Source organism: Vicugna pacos, chromosome 3, assembly GCF_048564905.1.
Source record: "Vicugna pacos chromosome 3, VicPac4, whole genome shotgun sequence".
Taxonomy (NCBI): Eukaryota; Metazoa; Chordata; class Mammalia; order Artiodactyla; family Camelidae; genus Vicugna; species Vicugna pacos.
Genome location: NC_132989.1, coordinates 21,543,071 through 21,565,052, shown reverse-complemented (window position 1 = coordinate 21,565,052; position 21,982 = coordinate 21,543,071). Strand labels below are relative to the sequence as shown.

Genomic DNA, 21,982 nt, shown 5'->3' with positions numbered 1-21,982 from the left:
CTGGGTGGCAGTGATATCCTTTCCCCTAGATGCTGTGTCTGCCCAACTGGTGCAGCAAGTGACATGGAAATGCAGAGTGTCTGCATGCAAATGTGCCCAAGCATTCAGTGGCCACTCCACTGGCGGTCCCTGGGGAGTCCTATGCAGTTTGATCTCTTGTAGCCCAAGGGGTGGGACAAATGCTGGGGCACTGGGTGAAGGGGACACTGGGCCCACCTCAGGTGGTCTTAATGCCAGTGAACAAGGAACTTCCCCTGCTCTGGGACCCCAGCTAGGCCCTGGGTGCACTTAGTGTGTGACAGCTGGGAAGAGATGGGGCCTAGGCTAGAGCTCTGAGGACAGACAGAGTGGGAGAGACACAATATGGGACATGAATTGTGCACCTACTGACATGAGGTCCTCAACTAGACATACTAAGCATGTTAACTCATGTCATCTTTCTGACTCCCCAAGAAGTTTTTAAGGAAACTGAGGTTTAATAGTGCAGGATCTTGGCCCAAGATCACACAGCAAGTAAGTTGGGAAGCTGGAAAAAGACCAAGATTTTTATAATCTGAGTAAAACTTAAAAATGTACATCAGATAGTGTCATCCCCTCCCTAAATCACTCCTGTGGCTTCCCAGCGCCTCCAGCATGAAATCGTTTTCCTTTCCATGGCTGGCAAGACCCTGTCATCTAGCCTCGTCTCCTCCCGCTCCCCGTCACTGGCTCTGCCTGACCGCCCGGCCTTTCTGTTCTTGCACGTGCGCTCATCCTCTTCTCGAGGCTCTTGGACTTGCTGTTCCCTCCTTTGGAACACCTCCCGTCCAGATCTTCCCAGGGCGGCTCCTTCTCACTCTTCAGGTCAAATGCCACCTCTCTGGAGAGGCCTTCCATGACTCCCCAGGCAACAGTCGTCTCACTCCTTCCCTCCCTATCCCTTCATCCCAGTTTCTTTCCTTCACAGCATCTGGAGTTATTTATTGAACAATATTGCACAATTACTGAACAATAACTTGCTCACTGTGTTTTGCCCTTGAGAACACAGACTGTGCAAGGTGTTAACCATTGTATTCCCAGGGCATGATGCTTAGTGAGTGCTCAATAAATGTTCAAGGGACACATGACCTTAGAAAAGCTTCCCTGGGCCCCAAGGGTGGAGCTGGAGGAGGGAGGGGCACACTGGGCAGAGAACTGGACTGCAGACCACATTGAGGCCTGATTACTGAGGCTCTGGGATTTACAGAAGAGAGTGCCCCTGTCTTTCTGTCCATGAGGTGGCCTGGTCTCTGATTCTGCACAGGGAGTATATGTGGACACACTTCTTCAGACTTTGCATGAAGCCAGGCGGAAGAGACAAAGCTGCCTGGCATCCCAGGACCAGAGGTGGGTGCCCTTGGACTCCCTGCATGCTCCTGGCCATTCTGATCTTGGGTGAGGTTCAGGGCTGCTCAGGAGCCCACCTGCCTCCCCCAGGGGCATTGTGGCAGGCATTGCCTGGAGGGGAGGGAGAGACTGCTGCTCCAAGAACCTGATCTTTTGCATTTGCTGACATTCTTGGATTTGGCATTTACAACCTCAGGGTTCTATTCCGAGGAGGCCTTTTGCATTTGATGTAAATATTATGGTGATGAGAGGCGACATCGAGAATACCCTGTAGGAAATGTAATTCCACCCCCACCAGGCGAGGAGCCTCTCCCCACTGCTGCTTTGGGTTGTTGTTCAGGGGATTGATTCCTCCCAGTTCTTGGGTTAACCCAGAAGAGCCCCCTCCACTCGTAGGCAGCAGGGTCCAGGAGTAGCACATTAGTTATTTTTCCAATTTGCAGGGGTGCTTTCATCCCTCAATGTGGGATACTATCAGGGTGAATCTGGAGCCGGTGGGTACTGCAGCCATTCTTTGAGGGGGGATATCTCCTCCTGGAGGACGCTTGGGCAGTCCTCAGCCCTAGTGCGGTAGGGTTGGGGGATCCAAGCCGTAATGGGCACTGTAGTTCCCAGAAGTCAGCTGCTCTCTCAGTTACCTCCTCAATAACTCTCTGTTTCCACCTGTCTCCCAGCAGGGTTCAGCCCTGGATCTCTGTGCCTCTCTACTCTACTTAGCACTGGGGACCGCCTCCAGCTAGTGTGGCCCCTGTTGCCGTATTTCTACTGTCTTCTCAAATTCCCAGAGAAATGATGTTCATAATCTCTACCTGCAGTCATGCTGGGGAGCTGGGACTGGAGCTGCTGTCCTGAGACGGTTTGTAGGATCAGGAAGAGACATGGCCTCTTTACATGGCTCTCTCTCTGATATGCTGTGTGGTGCAATGGGAAAGAGTGCAGATCTGAGATCAGAAGACCTGGGTTTAATCTACTTTCATCTCTCATTTATACTGTGTTATTTGAGCAGATCACTTCCCCATGGAGTCTCTACTTCCCAGTCTAGAAAGGGGATAATGTCACCTAACTTTAGATTGCCATGAAGAAAGTTAAACATTTGACATAAGAAAGAGGCTCAATATTTATATGATAAATGAATGAAGAAATGATGTGGAACGATTTTAGAATTTGGATTCAGAGAATTTGAATTGGCAACCCAAGTTTATCACCGACTTTCTGTGTCATTTGGCACACATGACTCCACCTCTCTGAACCTTGGTTTCTCCCAGTAAAAAATAACATAATACCTACCCGCCAGCATTCTTACAGAATAGACAGTTAATATTAAAATGCCTCATAAGCTGTAGGGCTCTGTGCTCACTCTAGTTTAATATCACTTTGTTCAGAGCCCTGGGGGCTCGCTTTCCTCACTTTTCTTTCCATTGTAGGGAGAGCATTTGAATCATTCAGTGGGTGGCCCCTCCCCATAGGTCAGTGGCCCGTCTGGCCAGTGCAGCTGGTGGTCACAAAAGGCCCACCAAGAACCCAGTCTAATGGAGTGGCAACGGCTCCAGCAACTCTTCCTGGGAGCAGGCGGGTGAGTTGCAAGGTGATTTTGCCACTGTTGCAATCTCCCTTTAGACACAGGCTGTCCTGGAGGGCAAAAATCACAGCTTCAGAGGCAGGGGAGTATTGTGACATCATCCCCAGGTTCAGCCAGCAAAGCCCGCTCTAGCCAGCTGAGCCTGCTTCCCCTTGGAGACTAGAGCCAGGGTCCTAGGGAAATACTTTGGTGCCTCTGAGCCCCTTCCAGCCCCTCGGGGCTCCAGTTCTGGGCTCTGTCTGAACAGGAATTGCCCTAATTCGGCTGTTTCACCAGATAAGGAGGAGTGCACTCAGCAGAGTGCTGTGGCTGGGCCTGTGCCCACCGCCACCTCCCCAGGGCTGAACACTGCAGACCTGCAGGCTAGGAGAACACAGGCTGGGCTGGAGATACTGAGGATGGCACCCAGCCTGGAGGCTGAGCTGAGGGGAAGACATTCTGCAGTCCTTGGGAGGTGGGAGGGGGTTTTGCAGAGAGAATAGAGGAGTTTGTGCACAGCTCTGTGTGTGCACATATGTGTCCTGCAGGTAGAAATGGGGACTCCACAGCCTCTGATTAGAAGGGTTTTGAAATTGATAAATTACTTTGTATTGGGGCAAAATGATTTGACCAGATTTCAAATGTCTCAGAGAAGGGAAGCTTCTCTTGGGCCAAGTATTGATTGCATTTAATAGAGCTGGGACTTTCTCACTTAAAAACAACAAAATAAACATCTAAGAGAAGGCACTAATTCACCTCTCTCTCTCTTTCTTTCTCTACTTCTGTCCTCCTTCCCTCTCTCCCTTCTCTCTAAGGACAGGAAGGGATCCAGAGACCCACCCAAGGCTGGGGTAAGAGTGAGGTCAGGGTGGGCAATGCTGATGTTGGAGTCATTGAATTCCTTTGGGGCAGATTGATAGTGGGGGCTCAGGAGAACAGGGGGCCCTGGGTTGGTCCCATTCTTCATAGATTGATTTTTGCCAAGCAGCGATTGTCGTAGCCTTTAATAAATCACTAACCCAAGTGATGAATGCCCTGAAGCTGGGTGGGGTGGGAGAGAGAATGCTAGTCTGGGAGGCAGCACAGGAAAGGAGAGAGGTGAGGATGGAGGGCTGGTGTGTAGGGGGAGCCAGCAGAGTTAAAGCTGAGCTCTAGAAATTCTGTGAGATACTCCCAGATGGTTAATCCTGGCCTTGTCTCTCAACAGGATTTGACCACGATCATTAACTCAACAGTGCTTCAAAATTCATTTTCAGTCCATCTTTCATCTGTCTCTTGCTATCTATCTCACTTTCGGCCTCTTTAACTGGCTTCCAAATGGACTCAGGTGGTTTCCTCCCAGGATAGGATTCCTGTGAACCTGCTGGAAAAGGGAAAGGAGTGTGGGGAAAGCTAGTAGCAAGAAGGACATTGGCATTGGGAAGTCGGAGAAGAGGGTGAAGTGGCCTCTTGGAATGGGTGGAGGTGAGGGACCTGGGAAGAGCAGAGAGAGGGAGGGGCTAGGGGAATGGAGGTAGTTTGTAGAGCAGCCCTGGTGAGAGAGACACTAGTTTCCGGAGTGCCTTATTTCTCATGTAGGGCAAAGTCTCATCATGTGGTTCTCCCATTCTTCTCCCCAAAGCTGTGAGAGCAGAGATCTGCCTTGATACAGCTCCCTGAGGAACAGCAAGAAGTGCAGAGAGGGAGAGAGACCAACCCAGAGCCACAGAACTGATCTCTCATGGCCAGAGCCTGCCTTAGAAGCAGCCCAGCCCACACACCACAAGTCTAAATCAGCTCTGGATGACCTTGGAAAGTGATTTAGCCACACTCACCTCTTCATCTATAAAATGGGATCATATAATTGATTTACATGAGGTTTATATTAAGATTATATCTTTAGAGAACTTAGAGCCTAGCCCATAGCAAACATTCAGTAAATGTTAGCTTTTCCTAACTAGCATTATTATTCTCCTTGGTGGCAGCATGGCAGATTCTGAAGCCATGAAAACCCAAAATGTGTCAGCCATTCTGAAGTCAAGAGAAGGGACTCCTGACTCTGCCTGAGTATGGAGCATTCTACCCAAATTACCAATCTACAGGCCAAGCAGTGTTCTATGCCCTGTCCCCAGTATCAGTGCTGATGCACCATGGGCTGAGGCTCCACTGCCCTCTCTGTAAAGGCTTGGCCCCTCACCGCACCATCCAGACCACCACTCCCAGGTTCCCAGCCCTGGCCCTGTCCATGGTGCTGACCCACATACAATGGTGCAGAATGCTCCACCTCAACCATCCCCTTTTGTCCCCAACTTTAACATCTCTGATGATCTCCCCAGTCACCAGGAATGAATTCTGAGCTCACGTTCTGGAACTCTGCCAGGAAGAAGGAAGTGGCGTTAGTATAAAGAATCACACAAAAGGCCGCAGGTAATTATGTCTCTTTTAAGCTGCTAACAGGACTGGCCGTTTGATAAATGGGAGGATTTGAGGCTGTTTTGTCACTGACAAGCTGTTGTAAGATCATATTGGAGGCTGAAGACAGTTTATCTTCATGTGTGTGGTGGAGAGAGGGGAATCTCGGGGGATTTTACACCCTCTTCAAATTAATGTGATTTCCTAGGCCAGTCCTGTGCACAGGAGTGAGCGATCTTTATGACTCACCCCTGATTAGATTACCTGGCTCAGCAGCCACCTCCAGCCCCCTGAGTGTCCTCACCCTCCGGAGGCCCCTCCCTGCCCCATCCCTCCAGCTCCTCTCCGCCTCCAGCTCCCCTCTGACCTCCTCACTCTCCTCCTCTACCCTGCTCTCAGGTCCAGCTGCTGAGCAAGCCCACAGCTCAATTATTGCTGCCTGGCCTGAGAGGCAGAGGGATCTGGTTTCTTCTGTTTCTCTGGAGGCAGCAGCAGAGAGGGAGGTGGAGTGGGAAGAAGAGGGAGGCAATGGGAGAGGGAGGGCGGGAGGGAGGGAAGCAGAGGAGGAGAGAAGAAACAAGACAAAGAGGGAGTTTAACCAGAAAAACAGAACGCCAAGCTGAGGTAAAAGAAATGAAAGAAAAAAGGGAGAGACAAAAAACGAGAGCAAAGGGACAGCAAGGGTTTTTTTCTTTCACTTCCAAAACCTTATTCTCCACAAGGACCTTCCCTGAACCCAGATTTAAGCAGGGAATTTTTTTCAGATAACACTGTTGCATCATCTTCATAGCACTTTCTACTATTATCTTGCTTATTTGTTTGCTTCTATAATAGTTGTCCTCACTCCTAAATTAGAAGACATATGAGGACAGGGGTCATGGCCACCATGTTCTTCCCATGATCCCAGCACTTAGCACCTAGTAGGTCCTTGGTGAATGTTTATTGACTGCATGATGTGGCAGGGCTGAAGGGCAGGGCTGGCTTGCCCCTCTGGAAGAGGTTTGGCCTTGAAGGGGAGGGTCCATAGCCTACGGTTGGATCGTCAAGGATACCATCACTGGCTGGGTTTGGGAAGACATTTCTGGGAAAGGGAATGCTTCAGTAGTTATGCAGACAGAATTAGGTGTCCTCTAGGACAAAGCTTTTCAAAATGTGATCTGTGAACCACTGCACCAGAGTCCCCTGGCAACTTGCATTTTCACAGGCATTCCATGTGATTCTGATGCAGTGGGTCTGAAGATCATGTTTTTGAGAAACATTACTTTGGGGAATGGGTGAACTGGGGCTCTTGCTCCAGGGAGATCCCAACTGAACTGGGGATCTTGGCTGCTTAGTGCATGTGTGCGTACGCGTGTGTTGGAAGGGTAGTGATTGGAATACTTGCTGCTGTGGAATGAAGAAGCTAACGTCCATTATTTCCAGCCAGGTGCCACCTCATTTTACCCACATACTGGGAGCTACTTATGGGGGAGCCCCCAAATTCAAAGGAAGGAAAGGAAGGACTCAACCAGCTGGGGACGGTTCCCCACCCTGAACCAAGACCCTAAAGGAAGAGGAGGACAGCAACAGATGTGAGGAAGAGAAAGAGCCCTCCCTGCCCCATGCCCAGGGGCCTCTGCTCCCCACCCATAGAAGTCTCTGCAGCTGGTAAGTCATGCCTCATTTCCCAGGCAAGCTGTGCGCCCATCCCCAAGCCCCAGGCCAACCTCATTGCCTCTTCAAGGGACACCCCGCTCCCAGACTTGTCAGCAGTGTATGCTCCAGGATTGATTGACTGCTCCCCTAGCATATGCCCCCCATACACACACACACTCAAACACACACACACACACACACACACACACAACCCCCTAATGTCACAGCTCCATCATACCAGACACAGGCAAGGCCCGCACAGAACACCTGAAATACAACTCAGAGGTTAAGGACAGTGTGCCGAGCAGTCAGACAACCTGGATATGCTGGACCTCTATCTGGGCCTGAAGCAGAGTGGAGGGGGTATGGAAGACAAGGGCCAGCCAGTTTCAAAAGATAGCTCATGTGATGCCACTTCAGCCCAGTAAAATCAAAGCACATAGTTGATGCTAACACCATCTCCCATTCACTCTGTGATCCGGCAGCTCTGGCCTTACTTCATGCCTCAAACACTGCATGCTCTCTTCTGCCTCAGTAGCACCCTCCCTCATGCTCCCCCTCTGCCTGCAGTGCTCTTTTACACTTTTCCACCTTGTTCATCTGATAACTACTACCTCTTTTTTCTGGTGGGTCTTTCCAGATTCCTTGGCTCTGGGCTACCAAGCCTCTACATTCTTTGCTGTTTGCAACCCTCAGCACTTGCATCATTATATATTCAGTGTCTGTCTTCCTAATTAGACTGTGAACTCCCCAGCAGGAGGGACCACACCTGTGTGTCTGGTCCACTGCTGTATCTCTGGCCCATGGTACGCATTCATTTGTTTCAATAAATGGTTTGTGAGCATCTGCTATTTGTCAGGCAAGGTGCTAGACCCTGAGATGCAGTGGCAGGCAGAAAGGCACTTACTCTCCTCTCACAGAGGCTGCAATCTGGTGGTAAGATGGATAGCTGTCAAATAATCATACAAATTACTGTAAAACTGCAACTGTGACAGGTGCTTTATAGAGGCTCACAGTGCTAACAAGAGTACATAAAGGTGGGGGTTGGTCAAGTTCATTGGGTCAGGGAAGTTTTCTGAGAAGATCATATTTCTCTGAGACAGAGAAGGTTGTGTAGAGCAAGAGTGGAAGAATGTGTTCTGCAGAGATAGAACAGCATGTGCGAAGGCCCTGTGGCAGGAAGGAGCATGGCTTCTACTAGAAGTCCAGAAAATTTGGAGTGTGTGAGGTGAATGGGGAGGCTAGAAAACAGGCAGAAGCCAGACCATGCAGGGCCTTGTCAAGTGAGGTAAGGAATTTATTTCTTCACCCAAGAGCAAAGGGTTTAAACACTGAAGAGTTTAAACAGCAGGGGGGCAGACATAGGCAGCAGTGATATAATCAGAACTGCATTTTGAAAAGGTCATTCAGGCTTCAGTCGAAGAAGGAAGGGAGGGGCTTGAGTGGAGGCAAAGAGACCAATAAGCATTGTAGCCATCCAGGCTCAGACCACAAAGGTGCTGGTGGAGAATGAGAGTAGTGGACAGTTTTTGAGCAAAAGTTTTTATGCAACACCACAGGTTGGTGGTAAAACCAAGACTCTTACCCACACTGAGCTTTTGCACTTTCTTGTAACCATTACCTCTTCTGGGCTGTCTACTGGGCCACCATTAGAAGGGGTTCCCAGGCCTCCCCTAGGAGTATCTCTTGCCCTCTCCCCCCACTCCATTTCCCACATTCTGTACTGAGTTCCCCTGGGGGTGCCCATATGTGTCCTCTTCCAAGCTGGAAGCCTCTGGCTGGACACCCATCTAAGCGGTGGTTTTCTCTCAGAGCCCCAGGTGCTTTGCATTCTGGGAATTGTAGTTCTGGAGCAGGAAAGCTGGGCCTGCTCCTGACTGTGGGTCTGGCAGGCAGCCTGGTTGCCATGGTAGCAGCTGGGCTGGAGCCACCGAACCATTTCACCCACAGCTCTGTTGGCTCTGAGAGCCTCCCAGCAAGAAAGCTTGGGCTCTGGGGAGGAGGGAGAGGGAGGAGAGGGAGAGAAGGGAAGAGAGGGAGTGGTGGGCTGCTTGAATCTTCCCCACTGGCCCGGGCTAAGCTTTGCCCTGCTCTGGGGCTTGTGGACTGGGCTGGAGAGAAGTCACCAGCTCATCCTCAGAGCAGGGCTCTGCTTTGTTCTCGTCAGTTCTGCTGCTCTGTTCTCGTCAGTCAGTCAGACCTTATAACTCAGCTCTGTGAATGCAGACGCCTGCATCAGACCGGGAAAGGAGGGAGCGGCCCTCCTCCCCAGGGGAACCCAGAGCCTGGGTTGAAAAGCAAGAAGGTTGAAAATAATTACTTAGGGAGGAAAAAGTCCTGTCCATTTTCTTCCAAAACGTCCCCAGAATCCATTCTTTTCTCTCTGCCCCTTGGCCACCGTCCTGGTTCAGTCTATCTCCCCCTGAGAAGGCTTTTGGAAACACAAATCTGGTCCTGTCACACCCCTGTTTAAAATTCTTCAATGGCTCCCCTTTGCCCACGACTGGATCAAGTCCAAACTCTCTAGTAGGACCATTCATGGCCTTGCAAATTCTAGCCCGAGGCTCCCTGTCCAGTTTGTCCTCTGCCTCCCCTCCGCTCCAGCCATCCAGAAGTTTCCTGCTTCCTTTGCACATGCTCACCTCTGCCTGAAATGCCCTGCCTTCCCTCTGCCAACCTCTGAGCTGACCAAACACAGCTGAAACACCTCCTCCTCGATGAAGTCTTCCAGATCCTTCTCCACCAGGGGAAGAATTAATGGCCTGGTGCTCTGAGCTCCCAGAGCACTTTGTACATCCCTCTCAAGCATTTATCACCCGTGTTGTGATTATTGTCTCTCCAGCTGCCTCTCCCTCTCTCTCTCCTGCATCTGAGCTATCCCGGGGGCCTCAGCGCCCAGCACAGTGTCTGGCACAAGGTAGGCACTCAATAAACAGTGAATGGGATTGAATTCACCAAAAGAAGGCTATTTGGCTCCCACCCTCCCACTCTGGGCTCGCTGCCTTTCCCAGGTCTCCTCCCCCGTTGCTCTTCCTGCCGGCTGCACACCTCACACGCTGCACCAGACTGGCACGTCCTATTGAGTGGTGGTGCCTTCTATTCTGGGAAAGGGTGGCACAGGCACCTGCACGTGGCGTCTGCAAGCCTCCCCATGTCACTGGGAATGTGTATCAAGTCACACCCGGGTCTCCAGAGAGGAGGCGCCCGTGTCTTAAATGGAGCCATGATTTATGGACCCATCTTCAGGAGCTCAAAAAACCAATTAGGCTTCCCTGCTTCTCCACCTGGAGGCAGGATAATTCCAGGAAAGTCCTTCCTCCCGGGCAGAGGCTCCATTGCCTGGGCTGCAGCCTTGAGGCTTCCGCATCCAGCTCCCTACCCCACCCTCATCACCTATACCCGGTCAGTAGCTCCAAGCCTCCTGGGCCAGCTTTTCCTGCATTAAAATCCTGACTCTACCATCTAACATCTGGGAAGCCTTTTCCAGGTATCTATTCTTTCTGAGTCTCAGTTCCTCATCATAAGAAGAGGATAAAAATCACCTACCTAGATTATTCATCCATTTATGTATCCCTCCATCCACCCACTCACATACTTCCTACCATCCAGATTTATTAGGTGCCAGCTGTGGGCCAGGTACTGAGTTAATCCCTAAGGATGCAGAAGGGAATCAGAAAGACATGGTCCCTGCCTTCAGGAAGCTTAGAGTCCTTGGGGAAGGTCAACCTCAAAGTGTTTCGAGGCAGAAGAGCAGACTATTAGGCACAGTCAGGCCTGATAATGGGATCTCAGTATTTCTTTCCTCTGTGACTATTTACTGTGTCCCTGTGATGTGGCAGGCCTGGTGGGTAAGCACAAAGAGAGCCAGGTTCTCCCCTCCTCGGCTTCTGTTCTCATTGCCAATGGACAGAAGCAGCCCAGAGAGGACTCGGCATGCACTGTACACTACAGCTGGAAGGGGGCCAGGATAGAGAATGATGCGAGGTCTGCAGCTGGAAACAGAGGGTCTAGACTCCCCAGGGCCCTGGGGACAGATGGTGATGCAGGGTCCTTTGCACCCAGTAGAGGTGAAAATGAATGGATGAAGCCTCACTGGGACTGCCTGGGTTGGGACAAGAAGCAGCCTTCCCTGGTTATGATACAGAGGGTGATGGAGGGAGAGGCTCCCACAGAGAGAAGGTGAGAGACAGCAGGAGAACGAGCCACTCAGAGCTTGGAGAGGGTGGTGGCTTCCCAGCGTACATGGAGACCACTGTGTCACTGCCTCAGCCCACGCTCCGCCATTCAGCAGGGACCTTTATTTTCTCTATTCTGGAGGCGGTAGGAAGAGCCTGGTCCAGGTGTCAGTGCGGTGAGTGGGTAGGGAGGGCAGAGGCCGGCGAGGCGGCTAATTCAAGCTGTTCTCCTTACTGCAGCCCTCAGTGCTGGGCCCAGGGCCCTAAACTGCTTCACAGGCCCTCCCTCTGCTCCCTCCACTGCTGGAAATCGGCATCTTGACTAAAGGAGGTGCAGGTTCCAGGGCTTGGAGGAGGATAGGCAATAAGAGAGAGTGGGAGCTGGCTGGGTGAAGATCCATCACTAATCCTCGATGTCTCCAAAGAAAAAAATCATCAACTTGCTGTCAGTTCCCACGTTTATAGAATCGTGGAGTTGGACTAGCCCTGAGGGCTCTTTGGCATCTGTTTCTTCTGCTGCTGGGAACAGGTTGCTGATGGAGGGAGGCTCTGCAGAGGAAGGCTGGCTCCGCCCTCTGCCAAGGGACCCAAGTCAGCATTTGCTGACATTTCCCAGGATGCCCTCAGTGCTGGTGACATTACAGAGAGGTGCTCCCTGACAGGGCTGGAGGAGGCGAGACTGACCACATCACCTCTGCTCCAGACTCACACGGGCTCAGGCCACAGGCCCCTCCCAGGGGCAAGCCTCACATTCCAAACGGCAGCAAAGTTCTATCTTCTGGGGTTGGTCTGAAGTGGCCCAAGGGCCTAGGTCCTGCCTTGAAAATGTGACTGCGGGAGGGGCGTGGCAGCTCTGGGCTCAACAAACCTCAATGTCTGTCTTTGTGAAACGGAGCACGTGATCCCTGCCTCCCTCAGAGGGTGGTTTTGGGGTCCAACTGCATAAAAGTGAGAAAAAGGAAGTGTTTCATAACTGTGGGTTAATGTGCATGTGTGAAGGGCTCTGATGGGGGCATTAAAGCCCTAGAGTGGGCTTAGGGGAGGTGGGGCGAGGGGAATGGAGCTTAGAGGGGATTAACTGGGTGCAGAGGCTGGAGGAACCAGGTCAGACTCTGGCAGTTTCATAGATGGAGAGAGGTACTTGGTGGGTAGAGGGCAGCACAGGAGACCCAGGGAACCCTCTTTGCCCCAGGAGATGCTGACACATGGCCACAGAGGATGTGGGCAGAGTCAGAAACAGCCCCTGCAAGGAGGTGGCCCAAAGCCTCTCTTGCTCCAGCCTTAAGCCTAGGAGGGAGACCAGCTTGGGAAGACAGGTCAGGGTAGGGGTAAAGTGCCTGGATTTTGGAGTCAGAACTAATCGTGGCTCTGTTGATCACTAGCTGTGTGGCCTTAGGCTAGTGCTTTACCTCTCTGAGCCTCTTTTTCCTCATCTGTAAAGTAGGGGGAGGGGTAGTAATGGTGCATACCTTGCTGGTTTGTTGAGAGGATCAAAGAAGCTAAGGCTGATAAAGCGCTTAGCATGGGCTGCCTTATAGGTGCAAAGTTTCTTTGCTGGCAGCGTCATTAGTGGCATCAACACTCAGACCCAGGTTGGGCCTCACCAAGAACATTTTCCACCTCTGGTCATCCTTGTCTATAAAGAGGGAAACCCCTTTCCTGCAGATTTCCATGCATTCAAGTGTGTACCCGGTAATTCCTGTACACCAAGCTCAGTATAATGGGAGAGAGGACGAAAACTGGATTTCTAGTCAGAGTCCTAATTTGCTGATTGTGTGAACTTGCCTAGCTCTCTTCCTCCATCTGAGTCTCAGTTTTCTCATCTTTAAAAATCAGACAAGTGTTGTGGATTGGCATTAAAAACTCTTAGAGGAATAGTTGATGGGGACTTTGGCATTTGTTTGATGCCAGAGTAACCCACAAACACTACTTTCTGGAAGCCAAGAGCTGAGAGAACCATAACTATCATTTGCTGGTTTTTCATCTGGGCATCTCTAAGAGTGGATGAATGAGATGTTATATGTCTTCCGATGTGGTGGGAAGTGAAGTGCATGACATCACCACCCATGTGCTCTAGACAAAGACATTTCACTTGAATCATTCTAGCCTTCAGATCTAACTTCTAGTTTATTGGAAACAATGAAAGTAACTAGCACGAGAAAGTAACTAGATATCTGGAAGGAGGGATATTCTGTAGCAAAACTGACTTGGATATTTCATGGGTCTGTGGCAGAGGAAAAAAAATGGGGGAATGCACAATCTTAAGCAATTTAATGCACATAATGATCAGATGCCACGTGTGGCCAGGTATTGGATTCTGACAAGCCATCCATAAAGGACTTTCGGGGGGCAACTGGGGAGATTTGTATATGGTCTGGATATTTAAAGGGATGAAAATTTACTGAAATGGAAAGGTGGAGATTGTTGACTGAAAAAAGGTGATGATGAAGCAGCATGTGTGTATAAAGTGATTACATTTTGGTAAAAAGATACTTATATGTAAGAACAAGATCTGGAGGGATGTACAGGAAGGTGTGATTAATGGTAGAAAAGTGATGGTTTTCTTTCTATCTTTTTGCTGTGTTTTAACATTTTCCACAATGCACATGTATTGCCTCTGTAATAATAAAATGTTATTTAATACATAAAATGAGAATAATAGCAGTGTGTACCTTGCAGGGCTGTAATGATGCAGTGAGATAATCTGAGAAGCACAGGGCTGGGCATAGATGCCTACTCAGTAGTTAGGTGCTGCTCAGATGTTTATGCTGGTCTGCTCCTATCCGCCCTTAGACAGACCTGGCTTTTCGGGGATGCTCTCCCTGTGCCCAGATCCTGGCACATTGCAAGGCAGTACTGATGTTTGCTGGACAAATCACTTGCCTTGGTCCATCTTTTATTGGGCATTGAGGGAAATCTGACGGAAATTGTGGCCTTGTATTCACATGAGTCAAAGTCTCTCAGAGGCTCCCCCCACCACACTCCTTTCCATAAACTCTTGGGGTGAGCCCTCAGCTAGGTCCTTACAACAAGCAGAAGGGCAGTGGAATAAAACTACAGTGATCTGGTCCAAAGGGAGCAACCAGCTGTCCCCCCCACCCAGCCATATTCCCTAAACCAAACAAGCTATTATTGGCACTGCTTCCAAGTTTCCAGCTCCCTCACTGCCCTAAACCCTGTGGTTAGGCTTCAGGCTGGAGGTTGAGTCTGAGGCTGTTTTGCAAATACAGCCTGAGATTAAGGCTAGATCTACCATAGGAGCTGGTTTTTGATCTGGGGCTGAGTCTAGTTTCCTAGAGAGAGCTTCAGAGCTGAGACTAGGCTGTAGCTGTCTCCACTTCCAGGGCCTGAAGATTTAGTCCAGATCTGAGGCTTAGCCCCCTATTAGGAGCTGGGTTTAAGACTCGAAGTGTATCTAGGTCTGAAGCTTGCTGTTGACTGACAGCTGAAGCTGAAGCAAAATCTTGTCCTTGGTGAAGACTAGGGTGGCCTCTGACTAGGGGGTAAAAGCTAGTCTATTCCCCTACCTGGCAAGGGCTGGGAGCTGGCTCTGTAGTAAGAGAGGAAGCCTGGGGTGGGGGTGAGGGTGGGGGTGGGGAATGGTCTCGTCAGCAGGGTGTGGGAAGGAGACTCGCCTCACAGGAGGAGTGACACTTACTGAGGCTCCAGTCCCAGCTCTGGTGTCCCCAGAACCCAGCAGGGATGGAGAAGAGAGAAACATCCCACCCAGGGGTGGTGGGTAGGACATGGTGTGTGCTGGGGCCCCTCTGACAGGAGCAGAGTTGCAGTGTGGAGGGAGAAGGAGCCAGCATGGAGGAAGTGCTATTGAGGACTTCAGGTTGCTGAGGGGGTCCCTGGCGGCTGGAGAGGAAGCCCTACATGAGTGGCTAGTGCCCCATTATCCCCAGCTCCACCCCTTAGAGCCAGCAGGACTCCCCACTCATTAGGCTGACATCTCCTTCTTAATAAAAAATACATGAATAAATAAATAACAGCCATAACTGAACAAGAAACTGCTTTCCACTCTTTTCTGTTTCCCCAGCTCCTTCCTTCCAGTCTCTGTCCTGAAGACTCCCTGGGCTGGGTCCATCTGTAAGCGCTCTCCCTCCCCTTCGCTGGCTGCAGGCATCCCTCTGCTCAGGAGGGCACTGGGAGCGGGGCACCACTCTTAGGGGACTGCACAGGACTTCTGTGCCCTCAGCCTGCTCTTGGAGGGATGCAAGGTGGTAGAAGTCTGGACAGGGATCTCCTCTCAGCTTTCAGGGAGTAGGCAACAGCTGAGGCTTTAGGGCCAGGGCTGGGGATGGCCCCCAGAACACAAGGACCTCAAGTTAAGGAGGGGAGGGAAATAGAAGGTGAGAGAAGGAACTGGAAGGTGGGACAGCTAGTACATTTTCTAGTATTTGCATAGGATGGGGGAGGAGGTCCTGACCCACATCCAAGTATCCAGAGGGAAGATTGCCTTTCTTAGAAGGGACAACAGGAATCACTTTTTCTTCCTATGGCAGCCTCATGTTGATCCCTTTCTTTCTGTCCCTGTGTCCACATTCTCTGTCTCTGTTGTCTCTCTACTGCCCTCTCTTTCACTATCATCTTCTTCCTTACCTGGGTCAATGTGCCTTGGAGATGTTGCTCAGGAGTTACCCACTCATCAAGGTTAAGGGGAAGTAATTCTGCCCCGACCTGGTGATTCAGGACCATGGAGAGCATCCTGCCGGGGAGAGGCCCTCTCCCAAAACAAACAAAAAAAGAGCTTGGATTGCCTGCAGAGGGTAAGAGAGCTGGTGAGGTAGAGGCAAGGGAGAGGCGGCGGGGAAAGATATGGACATAGGTGAGAGTCATTTGTAGGCTGGGTGACTCTGAACTGGGACTTAGAATTGTTGCTGCCCTGGACCAAAGGGTCCCACTACCTCCACCAAGGAGCGGGAGGGGAAGGAGCAGCCCGTGCTCTGGACTGTGCAGTCCTGGAGCACACACAGTACTTGCTAGGAAGCTCTGGGAACCTTTATGTCTAGAATGCAAAGCTAAATGCGTGCCTAGGATGTGGGACATGAGCAGATTAGGGTTCGGGGTTTGGGTTTCTTTTCTAAAAAATATTTTTGGTAAAGTACACAAAACAAAAATTACCATCTTAACCATTTTAAGTGTACAGTTCAGTGAAATTAAATACATTCTGATTATTTTCATCAAGAGAATGGAGTGACCTTTGGGCAGATGTTGGGGAGGCTGTATAGGGTGTATTATGTGTGTATGAGAGAAGAGGATCGTTACAACCCTACAGCTGAGGGGATGCCAAAGGTAGGGCGAGTAGGAGATAGGGACCAGAGTCCTGTTAGGCCTGTTCACTCTGGCAGCTGCAGGCTGGGAGTGGGGGGTCAGGCAGAAACTTCTCTGGCTCCAGCTCAGAACTAATGGGACCCAGAAGTCTCCTCTTCCCCGGAAGCTCCCTCTGGATGGAGCCAGAAGCCAGATTTCAGGAGCAGTCCAGATGTTCAGGGGAAATTTAGGGAAGGGGAGCAGATGGGACCTGGGATTCCTGTGGGGGCTGCGGGGGGAGGGCAGCAGCTGGAGGATGTGCTGGGGCATGTGCTGGAGCTGAGGTTGGCTCCAGCGTGTGCTGGGCCACGTGCCTCAGGGTGTGCCTAGGATGTGGGACTTGGGCAGAGAGCAGGCTAGCTCATGTGATCCTTGGCGCTTTCCGAGTCCTGGCTACTAAGATGTAACCTAAGCTGCCTCTAGCTGTGGCAGGTTCTGAGGGATGTACCCTGTTTGCCACATGCCGGGCCAGGATACAGAAGTGATTAGGACACACCCTGCCCCTGCCTCTGCCCTTGAAGAGCTCCATCTTTCCCCCAATGCAGGGCTTTGGCTTGGACCCAGAGGCCCACCCCTCCCCACTGAGTCCATAGTGGCCATTCCTTATGGGTTAGGGGAGGAAAGCCTTGTTCAGAGACCTGAGTAAGATGGTCCAAGCTGTCTCCTCGCTTTCTACCCCAGGAGCCCAGAGCTCATATTCCCACTCAGAGCCCTAGTCCCTGGCATGTCATCCCTGCTGATTCCTTCAGTTTCTGTGGTCCTTGGGAAGATGCGGAGCAAATCAAGGGGCCAGAATCCAGAACTGGTGTCTGCTTCTGCCTGATTCAAGGACTAGAGAGCCCCTCAGCTTTTATTCCCCACCCCTGCTTTGATGCATCTGGTTCTGGTCAACTCACAATCCTCACACCAGCCTGGGAGAATGACCATGAGCCCCATTTGATAGATGGGTAAACTGAGATGCAAAGAAGTGAAATCACTTGTTGAATGCACCCCTCTCCAACAGAGCCAAGATTTGAACCTAAGTTTGAATTACTCTTTCTGCAATTCTTCCTCTAGGAAAAGGGGTTATGTGGGCTCTGCACTTCAGTCAGTTGTGTAGTCCTGGACAAGTAAGTGCCTTTTCCTTGCTGGACCTCTCTTTCCCCATTTATATGATGAAAAGGTCTAAATAGGATTATCTTGAAGAACCTGTCCCATTCTCCTACCCTGTGATGTGACAAACCCCCTCAGCACTGGGAAAGGGGGCAGTGGGGACATACTGTATACTGATGGTACTCTGATGGCAAGGCGGTGACCAGCCCCGTACACCTACCAGACCCCTGGAGGGCATCCCAGGATGTCAAGATGCTCAGCGGGGGTGGGCTCCTCCGTAGGCTCTCTTGGTGGGATTGGTGTGGAGTCTGGGAGTGGCAAGACCCTGAGCCCAGCTCTGCCTGCAGAGGAGGGAGAGCAGAGGGAGGTTTGGGGTAGAGAATGGGGCTGGCTGGGCAGGCCAGAGCCAGGCAGGCAGAGTAGAATGAGGCTCAAAGCTCCAGGGCTTTACAAATGGATTTTGCTGAAATGGAAATTTCCACCCATCCCTGAAATGAGCCTGGCAGTGAGGCTAGGTCTGGTAGGGCTGCGGCAGCTGGGGATGCGGACAGGGACAAAAGCCAAACTGTCAAAGCCCCTCAGACCTATGCACCCCTCCCCTCACCGTCCCCACCCCTCCTCCAATCCCCTCCCCTGCTCAAGTCCTCCAGGTCCTCAGGGACTTTCACAATCCTCACACCTTTTTATACCCTTCTCACTTTCTCCCTCAACCACTTCATGCCTCTTACACCCCCACATCTGACACTCCCCCCGCCTCCCCACCGTCCACCTCACACACCCACACACCTGGCACTCTCTCCACCTCCACTTCATCCTCGCACTGCCCTTTCACCCCTCACCTCCTCTTCCCCCCAATATCTGCACCCCCCCATATACCATCTCTCACACACCTGACACTTTCCTCCCCTCCTGTTTCACTCCTCAGCCCTCATCCCTCCCTGACTCACCTCCTGTACCCCCACACACTTCCCCCTCCTTTCCTTACCCCCTTATCCACCCCACACATACCCTCTTCACATCACTTTCTGGAACCTTCTGCTCTGGACACTCCCTCACCTCCAACTTCACTCCTCATGCCCTCCACCAGCCACATGCCTTGCCTGTCCCTAACCCCCTTCTCACCTACACACAGCGCTCCATCAATGGCCACTAGGGACAAGTACCTCCTGGTAAAGAGCTGGGCTCTGGAGTCAGACTCCTAACTCAGCACCCCCATCCCCCAACCCCAAGTTGGGTGAGCCAAGATAATTGCCTAATTCCTCTAAGATTCTGTGTCCTCATCTGTAAAATTGTGTTGACAGCTTCCCTTACCTCTTGGGGCTGTGGGCTGAGCGACCAGTGCTTGCAAAGCCCTTCCCCAGCATGCAGGGAGTGAGGAGCCCTGGCTGTCATTTTCTTGTGCCTGGCCCTTTGCTGGACCGTGCTGGGTGGGAGGGTGTGGGAAGAGCATGTGCTAGGTCTGAACTGCTGGTGAAAGTACCAGAAAATATTCCAGGGGAGGAGTCAGGGATGAATCTGATCAAGCAGACCTGCAAGGCCAGAGTAAGGGAAGAAGTGCTAACTAGTTCACTAGGCAGCACCCGGCCCTAGAGATGCCTGGCAGGCATCCCTGCCGGGACTCCCCTTCCCCAGCTGCCGCCCCCAGACAGGTGGGACCTGAGACAGTCCAAGGAGCCTGGACATCCTTTCCTCCCTAAGCCACTGCTGGCCACAGCCACTGGAGGGCAACATGCTCTGACCTGTCCCTGAATAAAAAGGATGTGGAGGATGGGGATGAGGAGGGGGAGAGATTGCTGCCTTCCCACCACCCAAGGAGCTCTCATCGGATTTGGAGAGGGAGAGGACGGGGACAGGCTGGGTCGGGGAAGGTCCCTAGAGAGGCATCACTGGCCCCCTGTTGGGTGGGTGGGGAGAACAGGGCAAATGCTAGTGGAGAGGAACAAAGCGTAGAAGCCACATGGGAGAGCAGGAAAGGCTTGGGGCTTGACTTGTTATGGATTCCTTTAGGGGGTTGGGGAGCTTCATATTCCCAGTATTCAAGGCCTGGCTGGAGACAGAGGTCAGGCCTGGCCCCTTCAGGGAGTAGTGATGCCAGGAGAGACTGAGATCCCTGTGACTGCAGGGAATGGGCACCTTCTGCTCAGTAGAGAAGGCTGGGGACCAGAAGCTAGGGCAGAATTAAGTGGGGAAGGTCCTGAGGGCTGAATGAACAAGGACCACCCATCACAGAGCTGGCCAGGGGACCCAGTGTGAAGTGATGGGCGGGGGGGATCTGGCCAGAGATGGGGGTCTGGAGGCAAGTGGGGACATGTGTGCAGGGGCTCCACCTGCTCCCCCAGCGCAGGGTCCACGGAGCATAGCCACATGCCCTCATCCCCTAATTACATATTGCTTATTACTCATTCTTAGTTAAACAGAACTCTGAATTGCTCCGTGCTTCCTTCTGCCCCAGACCCAAGTGCTGGATACCCAGCTCAGCCTGGGCTGAGCTGGGCCACTGGGTAGAGAGAAAGAGGTGGATGTTTGGGGCAGAGGTGGTAGGTAAAGGGGGGTCACAGGGACATGTTTTGAATGACCCTGGGCCTGGGGCCTGGGAGGCAGAGGAAGGGACAGGCAGGGAGATAGATGGAGCTTCCCCAGGGTAGGATGAGGGACAGGGACAAGGAGCCTGGTCATGGGAGCTGAGCAAAGGATGGAGAGTTGTCAAGGCCAGGAGGTGTGGGAGGCCGAGGTGGGCTGTGTCTCTGGTCAGGCTGGCAAAGTGCAGGGCCTGCGCCTACACCGGGGCAGGGAGAGCGAGGTGTTGCCTGTGAGTCTCTCACTTGCGGGCTTGTTCCTCTGAAACTGGGTCTGTGTTGCTGTCGTGAACACCCAGCGCTGCGGGGGAGGGTAGGAAGCACAGGGGATTGGATTACCTTTCAAGTCTAAAGCCTGGATTCCTCCAGGCCTGGCAGGTGGGCGTGTGCACACACTCCCCAGAGCACTGTGGGATGCTGGCTGTCACTGGGGACCCACAGGCTCATTCCAGCTCATTTGGTTCCAGTTTCCTTTCCACTAGAGAAAGAGGAGCTGTGACCCTGGGGGTGGGCAGAGCCAAGGCATGGGGGAGAGCTTGGTTCTAACCAAGGTTTCCCCTAAGACAGGACTGGGAGGCTGTGGTTAGAACCCTGATTCTGCCTTATTCTAGTCATTCGTGACCTTGCCACCTGACTTAGCCTCCCTTAGGTTTCCTCATCTAAAAAGAAGATAATGAGGATAACAATGTCCCGAGCCAGCCTGACTATGTGCCAGGCTCTGTGCTAAGCACTTTAGTTCTTCATATTTTCACAGCTGTTTAAGGTAGGTACAGTGAATCTCCCCATTTTACAGATGAGGAAATGGGCTCAGAGAGGCTGAGTGATTTTCCTATAGTCACATAGCTGATCAGTGACAAAGCTGGGACTCTGACCCCAGAGTCTTACCCTGAAGGATGCATGGTACGCATGTCTCAGGGTCGCCGTGAGAGGAAATGAGCTAACGCACATAAAGAAGTGTTGTAGCCTAGTGCCTGGCACCAAGCGAGTGCTCAAGAAATAGTGAGGGTTCATGTCATTAGTAGTCTTTCATCTGCACGGGTGCTCAGAGGTTTCATTTTGTGCTGCTCAGGTGGCAGGGGGCTTGGGAGAGGATGGAGACGCCCTCTATGCAGGCGAGGAGGTGAGGGCTAGCAAGGCAGCCGCAGGGAGGCTGTGGGGGCAGGGGGCAGGCATGCTGAGGTGGGAAAGGGGGCTGGAATGTGAAAGCAGAGGAGGGTGGGGCAAGCAGAGTAGAGGAAACGGAAGTGAGTGACTATGAGTGACTGTATTTACTTAAAGATTTTGCTCCAGTGATCGTCTCATTGGCCAGACATCTGGTTTTCACAGGCATCCCCGGGGAGTGGAAGTCAGACAGCATTACTTCAGCAGCTCTAAAGCCATCCACCCTGCGCTGGCTTGCACTTGCTGGATCTTGGACTCAGGATGCTACTTGAAGTGGGTCTGCCCCTTCAGCTCCCTGGGAGGGAATAGGAGTCCCTTCTAGCTGCTGGTCACTTGTCTTTCACCTGCTCAGAGCTGGAAGCAATGATTTTGCCTCATCCACTCACTCCACCTCCCCATCCTGACCTTCCCTCCTAGGCATTGGGTCAGCAGAGTGTGAAGGGCTGAAGAGGGCAGTGAGCAGACCCCTCCATGCCTCTCCCCTCCAGAATCACCCAGAGGAAAGATCCAATGGATGGCGGCCCACCAGCCCAGGGCACCCATCTCTAAGGGGCGCTAAAGCTTCACTGGTCACTTAACAAATTGGAGAAAAGAGTATTTGCCAGGCACAAGCCTCAGGGTGGGGGTGTGGGTTGGCAGGAACATTTCCATAAGCTGCTGGGCACAGAGGTGAGATCCCCACAGGGTACTCAAGCTACAACAATTGTTCATTA

At 51.9% G+C, this 21,982-nt stretch overlaps 1 long non-coding RNA gene across 2 annotated transcripts in view; it reads left to right on the top strand.

The window, feature by feature from the left end:
- LOC140689429 (uncharacterized) overlaps positions 1–21,982 on the top strand; it is a 76,520-nt gene that overhangs the window by 33,834 nt on the left and 20,704 nt on the right. Inside the window, exons 3-4 of one of the 2 annotated variants that reach the window (XR_012064365.1) lie at positions 5,239–5,329; positions 6,741–6,961. This is a non-coding gene — a long non-coding RNA (uncharacterized lncRNA). Of the gene's footprint in view, positions 1–5,238; positions 5,330–6,736; positions 6,962–21,982 lie in introns of both variants that reach the window. The other variant, XR_012064364.1, reaches the window with a different exon arrangement.